The sequence below is a fragment of the Heterodontus francisci genome, chromosome 8 (genome assembly GCF_036365525.1).
Source record: "Heterodontus francisci isolate sHetFra1 chromosome 8, sHetFra1.hap1, whole genome shotgun sequence".
NCBI classification, from domain to species: domain Eukaryota; kingdom Metazoa; phylum Chordata; class Chondrichthyes; order Heterodontiformes; family Heterodontidae; genus Heterodontus; species Heterodontus francisci.
Genome location: NC_090378.1, coordinates 95,019,156 through 95,041,160, shown reverse-complemented (window position 1 = coordinate 95,041,160; position 22,005 = coordinate 95,019,156). Strand labels below are relative to the sequence as shown.

At 42.2% G+C, this 22,005-nt stretch overlaps 1 long non-coding RNA gene across 1 annotated transcript; it reads left to right on the top strand.

Annotated features, from left to right (window-relative positions):
• The first annotated feature begins 11,769 nt into the window (after positions 1–11,769).
• LOC137373034 (uncharacterized) lies at positions 11,770–22,005 on the top strand. Its single transcript, XR_010975563.1, has 3 exons — positions 11,770–12,272; positions 13,669–13,793; positions 21,916–22,005. It is a non-coding gene; the product is annotated as an uncharacterized lncRNA (long non-coding RNA).

Genomic DNA, 22,005 nt, shown 5'->3' with positions numbered 1-22,005 from the left:
ATTTCATTCGCTCCTCCGGCTCCCAGCCATTTTTTTTTCATCATCCTTCCTTTGGATGAGGTGCCATCAAAAATTTGCATTTTGCTGGTTACATGTTATCAAATGGGGTTGTACTTTCTCTCTCACCAGTGTGTACTACTTTAGGAATGTTAATCTCCAGGTCCATGTGATTGTTGGTGAAGCTTGTAGTATGCAAATTTCTGTTTTGTGACTCTTTGCTCTTCGATGTGGGTTCTTTTGCTGCTTGGGATGCTATTTTTAAACTCTTGCAGCAGCATCACTTCTCAAATTTTCATAGGGTTCTAGCTTGGTATGTTTGATTTTTTCGAATTCAATGTAAGTCTATGTGGGTCTTTTCCAGGTGTGTCAGAGTTTTTGTCTATATGCTTCTGGTACCAGCTCATATGCATTTAGAATTCCAGTTTTAATTTGTTCGTAACCAGAGGAACATTCTTCTGATAACAGGGACAAAGCTTTATAAGCTCTACCCACGAACTCGCCTTGTAAGAAGAGTCCAGAATTATTTTGGCCATTTTAGACTGGTAGCTATTTTCTCAAATGAGATAAAATATGACTCAACCTCCTCGTCATTAAATTTTGGCACTAGTCTCGAGTGTCTCAGCACATCAAAATTTTGCTCTGAATTGGGTTTATGGTTTGAGTGTCTATCACCATTTTCATTTTGGGTTTGCAGTCTCTGTAACTCAAAAACCTTCTTGCTGCTTCCTCTTTTTGCATCTCCCTTTCCTCTTTTTCCTTTTGAAACTCTTTTTCCTCTTTTCCTTTTTGAAGCTGAAACTCCCTTTCTTCCTGAAACTGAAACTACCTTTCTTCCTTTTCCTTTGGACGCTGCAGCTCTTCGCTTTTCAACAACAACTGGATTCTAGCTGGAATTATTTTTTCTGACTTTGATTCTAGGCTTTCTTCTTCTAGTTCAGGGGTATGTTTAAAATGGTTGGCTAAACTTTTCACCAGTTCACGTTTCTTTGTTTTTGTTTGAAAGTGATTCTCACCTCTGCAGCTAAGCTTTTTAAAACTTCAGCACTTAATTTGTTTAATTTACCATGGAATATCTCTCCCTGTTCTACAAACTACTTAGCATTAAATGTGGCCATCTCTTTTGTTTCTACCACCATAGAGATAAAACAGAAGAATGCAAGAAATCCTGTTTGTTTATTTTTCCACAATTTGAGGTCACTTTTCCTCCCGTGTTCCAAATCTCTCGTTTGTCTGGCGGTTTTGATCCTGGCTTCGAGCCGCCAATTTGTTAAGGCCACATGGTGTGATGTGGGTGGTTCCCTACTGTTCAACACCCCTCCTGACCGCAGCAAGTGTATTTGTATTAAAGTTTAGGCCCTGGGGTTTTAATTTTTCAAATAAACAGACAGCAACAGGTTTTCTGGTAGTTTTTAAAAACAAAGTCAATTGTTTATTGATCAATACGCCTTATCCCGAAATTGTTGCAATGCCATTCATTCATGCATTCATGCACTCCTTCACGCGCACGCACGCACACAGAAGAAGAAACAGACCGGGAAGGGAAAGGGGTGGGTTTTAGTGGAGGAGAAAGGTTACGATAAACCTGTTGAATTCTTGAGACTGAAGTTCTAGGTAGTTACAGGCCTGAAATTATTGTAGATTTCTCTCTTGATTGAAGGTTCTGTTGAAGATGGTGGGGCACTTCCTGCTCTCTCTGCTGTTTAATGTGGATGTTGGATTTTATTCAGCAGGACATGTGCTTGCTGGAATGCCAGTTGTTTCACCTTCTAGGTCAGTCTCTCTCTCTCTCTCTCTCTCTCTCTGGCCATCTTTGCTTTAAAGTCAAACTGTGTCACCTCTCACCTCCTGTTAGGAAACAGTCTGATTTCTTACCCATGGTGATCACACAATGGCCCAGGACGTGGCTGCTTCACACTTCCTTTGTTTTAGCAGAAGACATTCAATTCTGTAATGTTTTTAGGATAGGTGTGAGACGGGTTTCATTAACACTTTTTGTCAGACTGTTTGTTTGAATACACAAAAGGCGAATCCCTTTTTTTGGCCATTTTGGATCATTGTTCTCCCTTTAAAAATAATGGTTCACTTTTTAAAGACAAAGTTTGTTTTTCGTAACTCTTCAGAGTTAGTCCATGAATGTTGTATCATTGCCCTTCCGATGTGTGTGACAACCGTTTATTTTGTGTTTCCTCTCCTTGTTCTTCCTATCAAAATGAATCACTTCACATTACTCTGCATTAAATTTTATCTGCCATGTGTCTGCCCATTCCAGCAGCCTCTCTATGTCCTATTGGTCCTCACAGTTGTGTGTCATCTGCAAATTTCAAATTGTGCTCTGTACACCCAGTTTAAGTCATTAATCTATATCAGGAAAAACAATGGTCCTAGTGCTGATCTCTGGGGAACACAACTTCCAGCCAAGAAACAAATACTTTTTGTTAACAAAAATCTAACACATTCAGATTTGAAATAAAAAATTGATCCAGCATCAATTGCCCTTTGCAGAAGTGAGTTCCAAACTTCTACCATCCATCGTGTGGTGGAAGTGTTTCCCAATTTCACTCTTGAAAGGACAGGTTCTAAATTTTAGACCATGTCCCTTAGTCCCAGACTCCCCAACCAGGGGATCATAGGAAATAGGAGCAAGTGTAAGAGCAAGAGAAGAGTGGAGCCCGAGGTGCAGCATGACGGGAGGTTTCAAAAAGTGCGTCGAAACCCGTGTGGGAGAGAGACGGAGAGGAGTGGAGCCCGAGGAGCTGGGGGAAAAATCGAAAATTGACATCAGAGTGACGTCACATTGAATGGTAACAGCAGGGAAACGGAAAGCAGCTGGGGTCAGTATTCAGGTAAGTTTTTTAAAAATTTAATTTAATTGAATCAACATAGAGTAAGACTTGATTTGTAAGTATATAAACTAAAGACTAAAGCAGATTTTTTTCAAAACTAAAGACCAGTCTTAAATTTAAATAACAAATTAAAATCTAATTATATAAAATAGAGATGGAGAGCCAGGTGACGTGTTGTACCTGCATGATGTGGGAGCTGGTGGACCCCATTGTACTTCCTGTAGCAAGTGTTGGCTGTTCAAGGAACTCCAGCTCAGAGTTGATGAGCTGGAGTCTGAGCTTTGGACACTGCGACACATCAGGGAGGGGGAGAGTTACCTGGACGCTGTGTTTCAGGAGACAGCCCCTTAGATTAACTACCTTAGATTTGGCCAGTGGTCAGGGACAGGAGGGTGTGACTATGAATGAGGCAGGTAGAGGGATCCAGGAGGTAGTGCTGCAGGAGCCTCAGTCATTGTCCTTGTCCAACTGGTTCGAGATTCTTGCTCCCTGTGTGGACGAGAGCAGGGACTGTAGGAAGGATGAGCAAACTGACCACAGCACTGTGGTACAGGGAGCCATTCAAGTGGGGGGAGAAAAGAGAAATGTAGTCGTAATCGGGGATAGTATAGTTAGGGGTATAGACACTGTTCTCTGTGGCCAGAATCGAGAGTCCCGAAGGCTCAGTTGCCTACCTGGTGCCAGGGTTCGGGATATCTCATCTGGGCTGCAGAGGAACCTTGAGTGGGAGGGGAAAGATCCAGTTGTCGTGGTCCACCTAGGTACCAACGATATAGGTAGAACGAGGATAGAAGTTCTGCTGAGGGAATATGAGCAGCTAGGGGCTAAATTAAAAAGCAGAAGCTAAAAGGTAATAATCTCCAGATTACTACCTGAGCCACGAGCAAATTGGCACAGGCTCAATAAGATCAACAAAGTAAAGGCTTGGCTCAAAAATTGGTGTGGGAGAAATGGGTTCGAATTCATGGGACATTGGCACCAGTACTGGGGACGGAGGGAGCTGTTCTGATGGGATGGGCTACACCTGAATCATGCTGGGACCAGAGTACTGGCGAATCGCATAACTAGGGCTGCAGATAGGGCTTTAAACGAAATACTGGGGGGGGGGAGGGTTCAGTTGCATGGAAAAATAGGAAGTTAAAGGAGAAGGTAGGAGTGCAGGTTAGTGGTAAGGCTGATTGTTACCAGAAAATAAAAGGAAGGGACAGAACCTGTGAATATCATATTGCACCAAGGAATTGTACAAGAGTAGGGAAATGTAATACTAGAACAAACTTAAAAGCTTTGTATCTGAATGCACGAAGCATTCGGAATAAAATAAATGAGTTAACAGCACAAATAGAGACGAATGGGTATGATTTAGCGATTACTGAGACCTGGTTGCAGCGAAACCAGGTTTGGGAATTGAATATCCAAGGGTACTCAGTATTTCGGAAGGATAGACAGGAAGGAAAAGGAGGTGGTGTAGCTTTGTTAGTGAAAGAAGAGATCAATGCTGTAGTGAGAAACGATATAGGCACTGGAGGTCAAGGCATAGAATCAGTCTGGGTAGAAATAAGAAATAACAAGGGAAAGAAGTCACTGGTGGGAGTAATCTATAGGTCCCCAAACAGTAGGTCCGCAGTGGGGCACAGTATAAACCAGGAAATACTGGGGGCTTGTAAGAAAGGTACGGCAATAATCATGGGTGATTTTAATATGCGTATAGACTGGATTAGTCAAATTGGCAAGGGTAGCCTCGAGGGAGAGTTCATTGAATGTATTAGAGATTGTTTTTTGGAGCAATGTGTTCTGGAACCAACCAAGGAGCAGGCTATTCTAGATTTGGTGTTGTGTAATGAGGTGGGATTAATAAATGATCTCATTGTTAAGGATCCTCTAGGGAAAAGTGATCATAGCATGCTAGAATTTCAAATTCAGTTTGAGAGCGAGAAGCTGGAGTCCCACACGAGTGTTCTGGAGTTAAACAAAGATATATAGGCATGAGGACAGATTTGGCCCTAGTGGACTGGGCAGGAAGACTACAAGGTAGAACAGCTGACCAGCAGTGACAGATGTTTAAGGAGATATTCAATTTATCCCAACTAAAATATATTCCAGAGAGGAAGAAAGATTCTAAGAGGGGGAAAAAGCATCCATGGCTAAGCAAGGAAGTTAAGGATAACATAAAGACAAAAACTAAGGCATATTGCAAACATATTGCAAAGGCCAGTGGCAGGCTGGAAGATTGGGAACATTTTAAAGATCAACAAAGGGGTAGTAAAAAGAGCAAAGGTAAATTATGAAAGAAAATTAGCGCAAAATGTAAAAATGGATAGCAAAAGCTTCTATAAGTATATAAAAGGTAAGAGAGTAGCTAAAGTGAATGTTGGTCCTTTGGAGGATGAGACTGGGGAGTTAATAAAAGGGAACACAGAAATGGCAGAGACACTAAATCAGTATTTTGCTTCAGTTTTCACGGTGGAGGACACAAGTACCATTCCAATAGTAACAGGAAATGCAGAGGTTATAGAAAGGGAGGAACAATCATCACTAGGGAAAAAGTATTGAGCAAACTATTGGGGTTGAAGGCAGACAAGTCCCCAGGGCCTGATGGCTTACATCCTAGGGTCTTAAAGGAAGTGGCAGTGGAGATAGTGGATCCATTGGTTATAATATTCCAACATTTTCTGGATACAGGAAAGGTTCCAGTGGATTGAAAAAAAGCTAATGCCCTTAATCAAAAAGGGAGGGAGGCAGAAAGTAGGAAACTATAGACCAGTTAGTTTAACATCTGTCATTGGGAAATTGTTAGAATCCATTATTAAGGAAGTAATAACAGGACATTTAGAAAGTCAAAATGCAATCCATCAGAGTCAGCATGGTTTTATGAAGGGTAAATTGTGTTTGACTAATTTGCTAGAGTTCTTCGAAGCTGTAACAAGCAAAGTGGATAATAGGGATCCTGTAGATGTAGTTTATCTGGACTTCCAGAAGGCATTTGATAAGGTGCCGCACAAAAGGTTAATACACAAGGTAAGTTCACATGGGTTTAGGGGCAATTTATTAGCTTGGATAGAGGATTGGCTAACCAACAGAAAACAGATAGTCGGGATAAATGGGTCTCTTTCTGGTTGGCAAGATGTAACTGGTGGGGTGCCACAGAGTTCGGTCTTAGGGCCCCAACTATTTACAATCTATATAAATGACTTGGTTGCAGGGATAGCGGGTACTATAGTCAAATTTGTAGATGACACTAAAATAGTACACAGTAAGTTGCAATGACACAGATGACACAGTAAGTTGCAATAAAGAAATAAGTCTACAAATGAATATGGATAGATGAGATAAATGGGCCAAAATTTGACAGATGGATTTTAACGTGGATAAGTGTGAGGTTATCCATTTTGGTGGAAGAATAGAAAGGCAAATTATTATCTAAATGGCGAGAAACTTGAGCGCTTCGGTGCCAAGGGATCTGGGTGTCCTCATGCATGAATCGCAGAAAACTAGTTTGGAGGTACAGCAGGTAATAAGGCAAATTAAATTTTGGCATTTATTACTAAAGGAATAGAGTATAAAAGTAGTGAAGTGCTGCTGCAAATGTACAAGGCATTAGTGAAACTGCGCCTGGAGTATTGCCTACAGTTTTGGTCTCCTTACTTGAGAAAGGATGTAGTTGTATTGGAGGCAGTTCAGAGGAGGTTCACTAGATTGATTCCAGGGATGAAGGGTTTATCTTATGAAGAGAGATTAAGCAGTTTAGGCCTTTACTCTCTGGAGTTTAGAGGAATGAGAGGAGATCTAATTGAGGTATATAAGATGATTAAGGGGATTGACAAAGTAGACATAGAGAGGATGTTTCCTCTGGTGGGGCAATCTAGAACGAGAGGTCATAGTTTTAGGATAAGGGGTAGCAGATTTAAAACAGAGATGAGGAGAAATTACTTCTCTCAAAGGGTTGTGAGGACATTGGGTAAATTTAAGGAGGAGATAGACAGATTTTTAATTAGTAATGGGTTGAAGGGTTATGGAGAATGAGCAGGAAAGTGGAGTTGAGGCCGAGATAAGATCAGCCATGATCGTATTGAATGACAGAGCAGGCTCGAGGGGCTGAATTGCCTACTCCTGCTCCTAGTTCTTATGTTCTCATTCAGCCCCTCGAGCCTGCTCCACCGTTCAGCTAGATCATGACTGATTTTCTACCTCAACGCCATATATGAAATACTTTATCCTGTTTCCCTCGGTATCTTGAAAAAAATTCAATCAAATCACCCCTTATCCAGGGAATATAACCCAGGTTTGTGTAATCTCTCATAATTTAACCACTGGAGTCCAGGTATCATTCTGGTAAATCTACTCTACACTCGTTCCAAGGCCAATATATCCTTACTAAGGTGTGGTGCCCAGAACTGCTCACAGTCCTCCAGGTGTGGTCTAACCAGGGATTTGTATAGCTGAAGCATAACTTCTACCTCCTTGTATTCTATTCCTCAAGATACAAATGCCAGCATTCCATTAGCCTTATTGATAACTTTCTGTACCTGACAGTTTAATGATTTATATACTTGGACATCCAAGTCTCTTTGGACATCCACTGTTTCAAGCTTTTCACCATTTAGAAAGTACTGTTCTATCCTTTTTAGGTCCAACGTGGATGACCTCATTTGCCCGTATTGAAATCTATTTGCCAGTTTTACTCCTTCACTTAATCTATCATTATCTCTGTAATCTTACACTTTTTCATCTACACTGCTTGCATTACCTCCTATCTTTGTGTCATCAGCAGATTTGGATATGTGGCTTTCTATCCCATCATCTAAGTCATTAATAAATACAGTGAATAGTTAAGACCCTAACACAGATCTTTGCAGAACACCACTAGCCACATGCCAATTAGAGTACCTGCCCATTATCCCTATTCGCTGTCTCCTATCGCTCAATTTCCTAGCCAGGTCAGTAATTTTCCTTCAGTTCCATAAGCTTCAACTTTAGCTAACAGTCTCTTATAAGCTACTTTATCAAATGCCCTCTGGAAGTCCATATAAATACTGTATATAATGTCATGGTCCTGTAGTTGTTTTTTTCGGAATATGCGGTTTGCCTTTAAGATTTGCAGAGGATTGGTATTGCTTTAAGAGCCAGCAAGCCTTAGGAGTTATAGGAAGGTGCATTTTCATTGCTTTAGAAATGGCCATTTCGAGACTGCAATTCAAAGAGTGCATCCTCGATACCATGGAAACAGCCACTGGGAGTGAGCCTGATGCGATACATTTGTTACTAACTGCTAGTTCAAACTGAATTGTAAGACAGTTTGAACACCCAGATACAGAGGACACAGCTGTGATGAGAACACCTGAAAAAAGAGCTCTCTACCATTTAAACTGAAGAGGATTTTAGTCTGATTATTATTATCTCTCAAAATTCTAAAAACATCAAGCAAAGACCGAGATCTCTAGTAATTTGAATTGAAAAAAGGGAAGTTAGAATGTGACAATCTTTTATCCCTCAAAAACTAAAGTCAGATTGATTCAATTGAAAGTGTTTGCAAGTTGTTAATTGTTGAAATTCGCTGGAGAAGGAAAGCAACATTCTGCAGGGACATCGAACGACATTGGACTGTAAATTTGCAAGGACTCTAATTTTTTCTATTTTTAAATGTTCATAGTGTTTAAGAATTTAGTTCCTATAATTAAACAGTTAATTTGTTGATTTAAAGACACCTGGTTTGCTTAGTCTCATTTGGGGGTCAATAAATGGTACAATTTGGTTGGTCTTTAATTTGGAAAGTTTTTAAATGATATGTTAGCCAATCTGTGGAGGGACAGGATTGAATTAACAGTGCATTTCTCCCACCACAATCAGTCATATATTTTGATTGGGGGCTTTGGACAGGAGTGCTCAGTCATAACAACAGACATTCCCTGTCCACTACTTTAGTCACCTCTTCAAAAAAATTCAATCAAATCCATCAGACATGACCTAACCTTTACAAGTCCATGCTAGCTCTCTTTGATCAGCTGAAAATTTTCAAGGTGTTCAGTTATCCTATCCTTAATTATAGACACTGGTAAATTCCCAACAACAGATGTTAGGCTATATGGTCTATAATTCCCTTATTTCCCCCTCTTACCTTTCTTAAATAATGGAGTGACATGTACAGTTTTCCAATCTAAAAGAACGGTTCCTGAATCGAGCGAACTTGAGATTATAGTTAGGGCATCTGCAATGTTCTCACCTACTTCCTTTGAAACCCTTGAATGAAAACCATCTGATCCTGGGGATTCCCCCTCCTTCCACACCCAGAAAACTTTCCCTTTTTCTCTATTAAGTAAGAAACACAAATAATACCAAACTTCAACATATTTTGAAATATACATGAGAACATTTCAGGCTTTGCTTTTGTCTGTTTAGTTCTTTCATACTCAACCCTGCCACCAGGTTTCATGGAGACACCCAAGATCACGTCGTTGGCACCAGCTGGACCTCATCGTCACAAGGCGAGCCTCTATAAACTATGTCCAAATCACAGGCAGCTTCCAAAGTGCGGACTGCGACACCGACCACTCCCTAGTGTGCAGCAAGGTTAGACTCAAACCAAAGAAGCTACATCACTCCAAGCAGAAGGGCCACCTGCGTATCAACACCAGTAGAATTTCTTATGCATAGTTGTTACATAAGTTTCTAAATTCACTTGAAAAAGCCCTTCAAAACACTCCTGCAGGGGATGCAGAGACGAAGTGGGCCCATATCAGAGACGCCAACGATGACACAGCAATGACCACCTTTGGCAAATGTGAGAAGCAGAATGCAGACTGGTTTCAATCTCACTTTGAAGAGCTGGAACCTGTCATAGCCGCTAAGCGCACTGCACTGTTGAACATGAAAGCCCCCAGCGAGTTATCATCTGTAGCACTTAAAGTAGCCAGAAGCACTGCATAAAGAACAGCCAGGCGCTGTGCAAATGACTAGTGGCAACACCAATGCAGTCGTATTTAGCTGGCCTCTGACACCAGAAACATCAGAGGAATGTATGATGGTATTAAGAGAGCTTTTAGGCCAACCATCAAGAAGATCGCCCCCCCCCCTCAAGTCTAAATCAGGGGTCATGATCACTGACCAACGCAAGCAAATGGACTGCTGGGTGAAGCACTACCTAGAACTGTACTCCAGGGAAAATGTCACTGATACCACCCTCAATGCAGCCCAGTCTCTGCCCGTCATGGATGAGCTGGACGAACAGCCAATAAAATTGGAACTCGATAATGCCATTGATTCTCTAGCCAGTGGAAAAGCCCCAGGAAAGGACGGCATTACCTCTGAAATAATCAAGAGTGCCAAGCCTGCTATACACTCAGCACTCCATGAACTGCTTTGCCTGTGCTGGGATGAGGGAGCAGTACCACAGGACATGTGTGATGCCAATATCATCACCCTCTATAAGAACAAGGGTGACCATGGTGACTGCAACATCTTCCGTGGAATCTCCCTGCTAGCATAGTGTGGAAAGTCTTCGCTCGAGTCGTTTTAAACAGACTCCAGAAGCTGGCTGAGCGTGTCTACCCTGAGGCACAGTGTAGCTTTCGAGCAGAGAGATCCACCATTGACATGCTGTTCTCCCTTCGCCAGCTACGAGAGAAATGCCGCGAACAACAGATGCCCCTCTACATTTCTTGCATAGATCTCACCATAGCCATTGACCTCGTCAGCAGACGTGGTCTCTTCAGACTACTAGCAAAGTTCGGATGTCCACCAAAGCTACTAAGTATCATCACCTCATTCCATGACAATATGAAAGGCACAATTCAGCATAGCGGTGCCTCATCAGACCCCTTTCCTTTCCTGAGTGGCGTGAAACACGGCTGTGTTCTCGCACCATCACTGTTTAGGATCTTCTTCTCACTGCTGCTCTCACATGTGTTCAAGTCTTCAGAAGAAGGAATTTTCCTCCACACAAGATCAGATGGCAGATTGAAGAAATTAGAGTGTGAGAAAGCTAGCTAGAAATATAAAAACAGATAGTAAGAGTTTCTACAAGTATTTAAAAAGGAAAAGAGTAACTAAAGTGAATGTTGGTCCACGAAAGAGAATGAGTCTAGGGATTAATAATGAAAAATAAGGAAATAGCAGAAGCATGAAGAAAGAAAAATGGGCGGCACAGTGGTTAGCACCGCAGCCTCACAGCTCCAGTGACCCGGGTTCAATTCTGGGTACTGCCTGTGCAGAGTTTGCAAGTTCTCACTGTGACCGTGTGGGTTTTCGCTGGGTGCTTTGGTTTCCTCCCACAGCCAAAGACTTGCAGGTTGATAGGTAAATTGGCTATTATAAATTGCCTCTAGTATAGGTAGGAGGTAGGGGAATATAGGGAAGGTGGGGATGTGGTAGGAATATGGGATTAGTGTAGGATTAGTATAAATTGATGGTCGGCACAGACTCGGTGGGCCGAAGGGCTTGTTTCAGTGCTGTATCTCTAAATGAAAAAAAAATTAAATTGTTCAACTTTGCCCGTCTTAGAGCGAAGACCAAAGTACGGAAAGTCCTCATCAGGGAACTCCTCTTTGCTGACAATGCTGCATTAACATCCCACACAGAAGAGTGTCTGCAGAGACTCATCGACAGGATTGTGGCTTCCTGTGACGAACTTGGCCTAACCATCAGCCTCAAGAAAACGAACATCATGGGACAGGACGTCAGAAATGCTCCGTCCATCCAATATCGGCGACCACGCTCTGGAAGTGGTTCAAGAGTTCACCTACCTCGGCTCAACTATCACCAGTAACCTGTCTCTCAATGCAGAAATCAACAAGCGCATGGTTGCTATGTCCAGACTGGCCAAGAGGGTGTGGGAAAATGGCGCACTGACACGGAACACAAATGTCCAAGTGTTTCAACCCTGTGTCCTCAGTACCTTGCTCTACGGCAGCAAGGCCTGGACAACGTATGTCAGCCAAGAGTGATGTCTCAACTCATTCCATCTTCGCTGCCTCTGGAGAATCCTTGGCATCAGTTGGCAGGACCGTATCTCCAAAGCAGAAGTCCTCAAGGCGGCCAACATCCCCAGCATTTACACCCAACTGAGCCAGCGGCGCTTGAGATGACTTGGCCATGTGAGCCGCATGGAAGATGCAGGATCGCCAAGGACACATTGTACAGCGAGGTCGTCACTGGTATCAGACCCACCAGCCGTCCATGTCTCCACTTTAAAGATGTCTGCAAACGCGACATGAAGTCCTGCAACATTGACTACAAGTCGTGGGAGTCAGTTGCCAGTGATCGCCAGAGCTGGCAGACAGCCATAAAGGCGGGGCTAAAGAGTGGCGAGCCGAAGAGACTTAGCAGTTGGCAGGAATAAAGACAGAAGTGCAAAGAGAGAGCCAACTGTGTAACAGCCCCGACAACCAATTTTATATGCAGTGCCTATGGAAGAGTTTGTCACTCAGAAAATTTAAGGTATGGAAAGGTCAGGAATGTGTAAATACAGGATCTATGAGTGTTGGAGTAGTGTTGGGAATACCTGTAATTCTGAGAGATAAGTTAGGGATGCAATTATACAAAGTAGAAAATATAGGAGTGATAAGGGGAAAAGATTACATAAAATACTATGATATATTACCCTATGTTATGGAAATTGGAAAAGAGGTAATTGAAACAACATTGTCCATTGTCTGAGTGTAGTCTGGAAAACCAGGTGGTCATATGTCCTCATCCTATAGATAAAATGGCAGAATCAAAATGTGGATTTAATGCCACTGTAAATTGCAGCATGAAGACTGGGAAAGCATTATCAGGGCTAACCCATGTGGCCTATATGGGAAAGGGGAGATATTGCTTAACCACCACAGCGAAGGAGTACCAGTATGGACAGTGGCGCAGTGGTTAGCACCGCAGCCTCACAGCTGCAGCGACCCGGGTTCAATTCTGGGTACTGTCTGTGTGGAGTTTTCAAGTTCTCCCTGTGTCTGTGTGGGTTTCCTCCGGTTTCCTCCCACATGCCAAAGACTTGCAAATTGATAGGTAAATTGGCCATTATTAGTATAAATGGGTGGTTGATGGTCGGCACAGACTCAGTGGGCCGAAGGGCCTGTTTCAGTGCTGTATCTCTAAACTAAACTAAACTCTAGAATTGGCCTTTATAGCCACTCGAGGCACTGCTTCACAAACCACTGACCACCTTTAGGCACTTACCCATTATCTCTTGAGACAAGGAGGCCAAAGAAGAAGGTGTAGCCCTATGAGCAAAAGTAGAAGTTTGTTTTGCTTTATAGATAGTGAGTGAACTTTTTCAATCAAGAAATGTACAGCTGCGAGGACAGGAATGCTAGTACTTATTAATCTGCAAACATAAAGGAACAGTTTGTTATGTAGCTGCGAGAGAAGCAGCAGGGATTTGTGTCATCAGGATCCTTTTCCTTTTGGTTCCTCCACCTCCCACACATTTATTTAGGTGATCTTATTGAAATTACAGGTTTGAAGGTGCTACTAAGACAGAGCCACATCATTATTAGGACTCTGCTGAAGCTGGGGTGATTCAGCAGCAACTGTGCATATGTTGATTATCTTCACAATGTCAGGCTCAACAATACTTCCTAGTCTCTTGATCAGCATTTAATGGCCAGACAAAACAATTCAAATTAAATAATTGCACTGAACAGAACAGAAAGATATCAATTTTTGACACTCTTTAAACGGGGCTCAAATGGTAATGATTCCTTTTTAAAAACAATTCCTGATGTTGCTGATGGAAATCAAGTATAACATGTAACAATACCAGGATGTTCCTGCCACTAAAGTACTAAAATTTGTAAGATGTTTATTTTTTAGTGTAAAACTTGTTCTGTTTTTACAGATCTGTTATTAAATAACTAGCTTGCCAGGAGAAATATGGTAACATTTTTTCAAGATCCTCTACAACTGTAAGTCCTAGAATAATTGGCTCATGCAGCAAGGAGAGAAGAAATGCGGAGAAGCCTGGTAATGTGTCTTTCATAGTACCTAACATTAGCAGATTTTATTTAAAATGTAAATTTAAATGCTTGAATGACTTGGGTAGTACCATTGAAGTAAAAGTCTCTCCCACGGCCATAATCTTGTGTTGTGTTTTTCTCTCTCCGCAAACAGTTTCTGTTTTTTAAAACAAAAATAAATTTGGAGAGCAGCAATCCAATCCTAAATGGACGAACCTTGGAATGCTGAGAACCTAGATTTCTTAAGCGTGGATAACTTCTTGGCTTACTGTTTTTATTTCCTTAAGTTGTGCTTCTAAAGTACTTGATTGGCTGGAAAGCTCTTGGACATACTGAGGTCATGAAAGGCATTGTATAAATGCAAGTTTTTTCTTTTATTGTGGCCCAAGCTTCTGTTTTTATGATTGATCTGTACAACTTGTAGACTCTCGTACCAAACGTTTATCATCTTGATGTAGACAAACATTCTAAAGTGTTGCATGTCATTTTCTTTTGTTACTTTCACAGAAACTTTATCTGGCAGGCTCTCTTCCTCCCCCCACGCCCATACAAAGCAATAATGCCCTCTGCAGTTTGTGCTAATTGAATCAGTTACAGTTGAGTCATTGGAATCATTTTTAAGTATGATGGATTTGAAAAGACGTTGCTGCTGTAAACCTTCCACATGGACAGCTTTCTCACATATGACTTCAATGTGAGACTTGAACCCACAGCAACAACAGAAAACCAGCAGTCATGGCAAACTGAGCTGTTAATTTTAATAAAAGCGCTGAAATTTCTATAGGTATATACTTTGACAGGTTCACCTTTTGAAAATGGCTTTGCAGATTTGCAATTCACCCTATACTATGAATTATACATGGCATGTTTCCTAACTTATTTTAAAAACTCAAGCTAACTCAGCCAATTGAATACTACTTTCCTAGAATTAATGTATCAATGAAATATGTTTTCCTTGCAATTAAAAAAAATATCATTGACAAAAAAAATTGTATAAACCTTCTGAGAGCTGCACTAAGCCTGAGTTTACACAAATGGTTACACCATCTAGTATTGACAGGATTTGAACCCAAGCCACTTGTAATGGGAGACTTACTAAACATGTTTATTTCAGATATATATGCATCAGAAAACATTTTCATCATCTTCCCTGGATAAATACTCAACTTTCTTTAGAAGGATGTCATTCCCTGGATTAACTATAACTGTATGCTAAGGTGCATGGTTTGGCTACCTAACTTCCAACTTTGTTTTTCTTTGCAACGTTTGTAGTTGCAAGTTAGTTTCTCTCTTTCTGAATATGGGGTTAACAAACTGCTATCATTGCATATTCTCATGCTTTCCCTATATCAATTACCACCCACCTATCACACAGCCATTCCTTGCTACAGCTCAGGAATGGGAAAGATATTATTTGGAGGTTGGGATCTGCAGAAATCTCTTTGACACGACTTTTATCTGGTAGCTCAGAGGACAGGAATCTTGGGTAAAGGTAAAGCACTTTCAGTATCTTTAACAAAGGAACTATTGAGTAGTAAGAAAATAACGGTAAATTTTCTGCTTGGATGTTTATGGAGCATGAAACATTGTGCAGGGAGTTCCACTCTGCATAACTGACGATTATATACTTGTGAAAAAGCTTTTTCATTGCCACACTTTGATATTACCCCACTGAAGGATTTTAGCTTTACAAGTTGCCACGATACGTCAGAAAATATGCTGCTTTATAAGAACAGGAACATTGCACCATGTATTTGTCTGTTGCTAAGTTGGAGCTGGTGTCCTTTTAAGGTCACAATCTAATTGATGTGTAGACACTTAATGTTTTGAGATTTGTTTTCACCCTTCACAGAAAGGATTTTGAGGGGAGGTGGGGAAGAGTGGCTTTTAAATGTGTGAATAAAGTGTGCTTTGAAACCAAAGGTTTTTTTTAAAGGCAGTGCTACAATCGGTGGTTTAAACACTCATGAACTAAGCTTTGATCTTGTTTTCCCACATGGACTAAATAATCAATTTGTACCCTGCCTTTTTTTCCTGCCTTTTTTGGGTAGTCTTTAGTCTCCTTGAGTTGCGAATGGGGGAAATAAAAGACAGACATAAGTAGGCAGACAAATCCAGCAAAGGCTGCAAAGTCAGGTTTAAAATCAGTTTCAGAAGGAGAATGCAGGTTAGTTAGGAGTTATCTTGTTCCAATCAAGCAACTGATGTGGGGAAGGGTGGTGCATTTATTATTTTATATTACTCTGCAAAGACAATTTGTATTGGTTGATCGATATGAATCTGATCTTAACAGTTGCTATGTATGTTCAATTTCTGTGAACTAGAACATCTTTAACAATTTACATCTGGCTTTATTTTTCCAAGAATTTTCTTAGTCTGCCTTGGAAAAGATTGAAGCAAATATACAAAAGACATGACTATCCAGTTCAGATTACAAGGGGATATCATTGTTATACACCTGGTTTATGCTAGTTAGATATTGGGCAGTACAGGCAGCACCCAGAACATAAGAGGTGTAGGAGTGATTAACATTGCTGTACTCAGAAGAATGTCTAAGGCTAGACCTGAATTTATAACAGACACATTGTGAGATCACATGAGAACTATTAATATATATTTTGCTATGGGCATGGTGAAACAGCAACTTTTCTGAAAAGTTCCTGAATGTTTATTCTTTCGGGACATGCTAGAAATGAGAAGGATGCTTCTTTCCTCAAGAGTGACTTTTCAGAGATTTATCATGTATTCCAGCCTTTAGAATAATTAACATGACGCTAACATCCTTGCAGGAGATTGGGGGGGCGGTGGGGGGGAATGGTACTTTTGGCCTGGAAATGATTTTTCATATCCTCCTGGCAGTGTGTAGTGAACCCATAAACCCTAGGATACATTCAAGTGAAACCTAGATAAACACGTGAGAGAAAGGAATAGAAGGTAATGCTGATAGAGTTAGAAGAGGAGAAGGCTTATGTGGAGTGTAAACACTGGCAAGAGCCAGTTGGGCTGAATGGCCTGTTTCTGTGCTGTAAATTCTATACAGGAACATTACAGAATCGTTGCAGTTATTGAAGGTTGCAGGACAGGTTGAGAGAGCAGTCAATAAAGCATACAGTGTCCTGGGCTTTATCAATAGGGGCTTAAAGAAGGAAGCTATTTGGCCCATCATGCCCGCACTGGCTCTCTGAAAGAGCAATTCCCGCAGTTCCATTCCCCTGCCTTCTCCCCATACCCCTGCATATGCTTCCTTTTCATATAAGTGTCTAATTCTATTTTGAATGCTTCAATTGAACTTGCCTCCACCACGTTCTCAGGCAGCACATTCCAGACCTTAACCACGTGCTGTGTGAAAAAGTTTTTCCTCATGTCACTTTTGTTTCTCTTACCAAATACTCTAAATCTGTGCCCTGTCGTTCTCGATCCTTTTACAAGTGGGAAGTTTCCATCTACTCTGTCCAGACCCCTCATGATTTTGAATACCTCTGTCAAATCACCTCTCAGCTTTCTCTTCTCCAAGGAAAACAGTCCTAACTTCTCCAATCTATCTTCATAACTGAAATTCCTCATCCCTGGAACCATTCTCGTGAATCTTTTTTGTACTCTCTCCAATGCCCTCACGTTTTTCCTCAAATGCGGTGCCCTGAACTGGATGCAATACTCCCGCTGCGGCCAAACTGGTGTCTTATACGAGTTCAACATAACTTCCTTGCTCTTGTACTCTATGCCCCTATTAATAAAGCCCAGGACACTATGCCTTATTGACCTCTTTCCCAACCTGTCCTGCAACCTTCAATGACTTATGCACATATACACCCAGGTCCATAAGAGCAGGAGTAGGCCATTCAGCTCATCGAGCTGCCCTGCCATTCAATGCGATTATGGCTGATCTTCCACTTCAGTCCTTTTTCCCCCACACTATCCTCATATCCCCTTATGTCATTTGTATTTAGAAATCTGTCAATCTCTGCTTTAAACATACTCAATGACTGAGCTTCCACAGCCCTCTGAGGTACAGAATGCCAGAGATTCACTACCCTCTGAGTAAAGAAATTTCTCCTCATCTCTGTCTGAAGTGACTTCCCCCTTATTTTGAAATTGTGTCCCCTGGTTCTAGACTCCCCAAAAAGGGGAAACATTTTAGCTGCATGTACCCTGTCTGTCCCTTTAATTATTTTGTTGGTTTCAATCAAATCACCTCTCATTCTTTGAAACTCTAGAGAATACAGGCCCAGTTTCCCCAGCCTCTCGTCAGAGGATAGTCCCGCCATCCCAGGAACAAGTCTGGTGAACCTTCTTTGCACTCCCTCGATGGCAATAATATCCTTCCGAAGGTTAAGGGACCAAAACTGCACACAGTACTCCAGGTGTCGGCTAACCAAGGTTCTATAAAACTGAAGCAAGACTTCACTACTTTTGTACTTAAATTCTCTTGCGATAAAGGCTATCATATTGGGATACCTTCTGGGGAAGGTGGGACCTGTACAAGAAGGACGGGTTGCATCTGAACTGGAGGGGCACCAATATCCTGGGCGGGAGGTTTGCTAGAGCTCTTCGGGAGGGTTTAAACTAGTTTGGCAGGGGGATGGGAACCGGAGCCACGGATCAGTGGATGGGGTAGCTGTTGAACAGGCAGATACCGAGTGCAGAGAGTCTGTGAGGAAGGTTAGACAGTTGACAGGGCAAAGTTGCAGCCAGTATGATGGGTTGAAGTGTGTCTATTTTAACGCAAGAAGTGTCAGGAATAAGGGTGATGAACTTAGAGCATGGATCAGTACTTGGAGCTACGATGTTGTGGCCATTACGGAGACGTGGATATCACAGGGGCAGGAATGGATGTTGGATGTTCCGGGGTTTAGATATTTCAAAAGGAATAGGGAGGGAGGTAAAAAAGGTGGGGGAGTGGCATTGTTAATCAGGGATAGTATCACAGCTGCAGAAAGGGAGGTCGTCGAGGAGGGTTTGTCTACTGAGTCATTCTGGGTGGAAGTCAGAAACAGGAAAGGAGCAGTCACTTTGTTGGGAGTTTTCTATAGACCCCCCAATAGCAACAAAGACATGGAGGAACAGATTGGGAGGCAGATTTTGGAAAGGTGCAGAAGTAACAGGGTTGTTGTCATGGGTGACTTCAACTTCCCTAATATTGATTGGAACCTCCTTAGTGCAAATAGTTTGGATGGAGCAGTTTTTGTCAGGTGTGTCCAGGAAGGTTTTCTGACTCAATATGTAGATAGGCCGACTAGAGGGGAGACTATATTGGACTTGGTGCTTGGCAACGAACCAGGCCAGGTGGCAGATCTCTCGGTGGGAGAGCATTTCGGTGATGGTGATCACAACTCCCTGACCTTTACTATAGTCATGGAGAGGGACAGGAGCAGACGGGATGGGAAAATATTTAATTGGGGGAGGGGGAATCACAATGCTATTAGGCAGGAACTGGGGAGCATAAATTGGGAACAGATGTTCTCAGGGAAATGCATGACAGAAATGTGGAGGTTGTTTAGGGAGCACTTGCTGTGACTGCTGGATAGGTTTGTCCCGATGAGGCAGGGAAGGGATGGTCGGGTGAAGGAACCTTGGATGACAAGAGATGTGGAACAGCTAGTCAAGAGGAAGAAGGAAGCTTACTTCAGGTTGAGGAAGCAAGGATCAGACAGGGCTCTAGAGGGTTACAAGGTAGCCAGGAAGGAACTGAAGAATGGACTTGGGAGAGTTAGAAGGGGACATGAAAAAGTCTTGGCGGGTAGGATTAAGGAAAATCCCAAGGCGTTCTACACTTATGTGAGGAACAAGAGGATGGCCAGAGTGAGGGTAGGGCCGATCAGGGATAGTGGAAGGAACTTGTGCCTGGAATCGGAGGAGGTAGGGGAGGTCCTAAATGAATACTTTGCTTCAGTATTCACTAGTGAGAGGGACCTGGTCGTTTGTGAGGACAGCGTGGAACAGGCTGATATGCTCCAACAGGTTGAGGTTAAGAGGGAGGATGTGCTGGAAATTTTGAATGATATGAGGACAGATAAGTCCCCGGGGCCAGACGGGATATACCCAAGGATATTACGGGAAGCGAGGGAAGAGATTGCTGCGCCTTTGGTGATTATCTTTGCGTCTTCACTGTCCACTGGAGTAGTACCGGATGATTGGAGGGTGGCAAATGTTGTTCCCTTGTTCAAGAAAGGGAATAGGGATAACCCTGGGAATTATAGACCAGTCAGTCTTACGTCGGTAGTGGGAAAACTATTGGAGAGGATTCTGAGAGACAGGATTTATGATTATTTGGAAAAGCATGGTTTGATTAGAGACAGTCAGCATGGCTTTGTGAGGGGCAGGTTATGCCTCACAAGACTTATTGAATTCTTTGAAGATGTGACAAAACACATTGATGGAGGAAGAGCAGTGGATGTGGTATATATGGATTTTAGCAAGACATTTGATAAGGTTCCCCATGGTAGGCTCATTCAGAAAGTAAGGAGGCATGGAATTCAGGGAAAGTTGGCTGTCTGGATACAAAATTGGCTGGCCCATAGAAGTCAGAGGGTGGTAGTAGATGGAAAGTATTCAGCATGGAGCTCGGTGACCAGTGGTGTTCCACAAGGATCTGTTTTGGGACCTCTGCTCTTTGTGATTTTTATAAATGACTTGGATGAGGAAGTGGAAGGCTGGGTTAGCAAGTTTGCCGATGACACGAAGGTTGCTGGAGTTGTGGATAGTGTGGAAGGCTGTTGTAGGTTGCAACGGGACATTGACAGGATGCAGAGCTGGGCTGAGAAGTGGCAGATGGAGTTCAACCTGGAAAAGTGTGAAGTGATTCATTTTGGAAGGTCGAATTTGAATGTGGAATACAGGCTTAAAGACAGGATTCTTGGTAGTGTGGAGGAACAGAGGGATCTTGGGGTCCATGTCCATAAATCGCTCAAAGTTGCCACCCAAGTTGATAGGGTTGTTAAGAAGGCGTATGGTGTGTTGGCTTTCATTAACAGGGGGATTGAGTTTAAGAGCCGTGAGGTTATGCTGCAGCTCTATAAGGCCCTGGTTCGACCACACTTGGAATATTGTGTTCAGTTCTGGTCGCCTCATTATAGGAAGGATGTGGAAGCTTTAGAGAGGGTGCAGAGGAGATTTACCAGGATGCTGCCTGGACTGGAGGGCATGTCCTACGAAGAAAGATTGAGGGAGCTAGGGCTTTTCTCATTGGAGCGAAGAAGGATGAGAGGTGACTTGATGGAGGGGTACAAGATGATGAGAGGCATAGATAGAGTGGATAGTCAGAGACTTTTTCCCAGGGTGGAAAGGGCTATCACCAGGGGGCATAATTTTAAGGTGATTGGAGGAAGGTTTCGGGGAGATGTCAGAGGTAGGTTCTTTACACAGAGAGTGGTGGGTGCGTGGAATGCGCTGCCAGTGGTGGTAGTAGAAGCAGATACGTTAGGGTCATTTAAGCGACTCTTGGATAGGTACATGGATGATAGTAGAATGAAGGGTAGGTAGTTAGGTTGATCTTAGAGTAGGTTAAAGGTTCGGCACAACATCGTGGGCCGAAGGGCCTGTACTGTGCTGTACTGTTTTATGTTCTATACCATTAGCCGTCTTAATTGCTTGCTGCACCTGCATGTTAGCTTTCAGAGACTTATTGACAAGGACACCCAGGTCCCTTTACACGTCTACACTTTCTAATCTCGTACAATTTAAGGAATAATCTGCTCATCTATTCCTCCTACCAAAGTGGATAACCTCACATTTTTCCACATTATATTCCATCTGCCATGTTTCTGCTCACTCACTAAGTTTGTTCAAATCCCCTTGAAGGCACTTTGTATCTTCCTCACAACACACATTCCCACCTACTTTTGTGTCATCCATGAACTTGGAAATACTACATTTGTTCTCCCCATCCAAATCATTGATATATATTATAATATATATCAGTTTAGCTTCTTTTTAGCATAAACCAAAAACAAGGAAATTTAAAATATGAAAATGGACAATGTAGCCTGCCCAGAAATGATGCAGCCTATTTGCACCAATAGTCCACTCCCTACCATCGAACCTTCTTCAGACAACGCTGGATCTATTCAGTAATAGACATTTATTCTGCAATGTTTACATTTCAATAAACATTTTTGACTATCTTGGTCCAGGCTGAACTGTAAAACTTGAAAGGGATAGAGACCATGCTTGACCATTTGACCAGACATTGGTGATGACCTAAGATCACAAAAAGTGGAAGA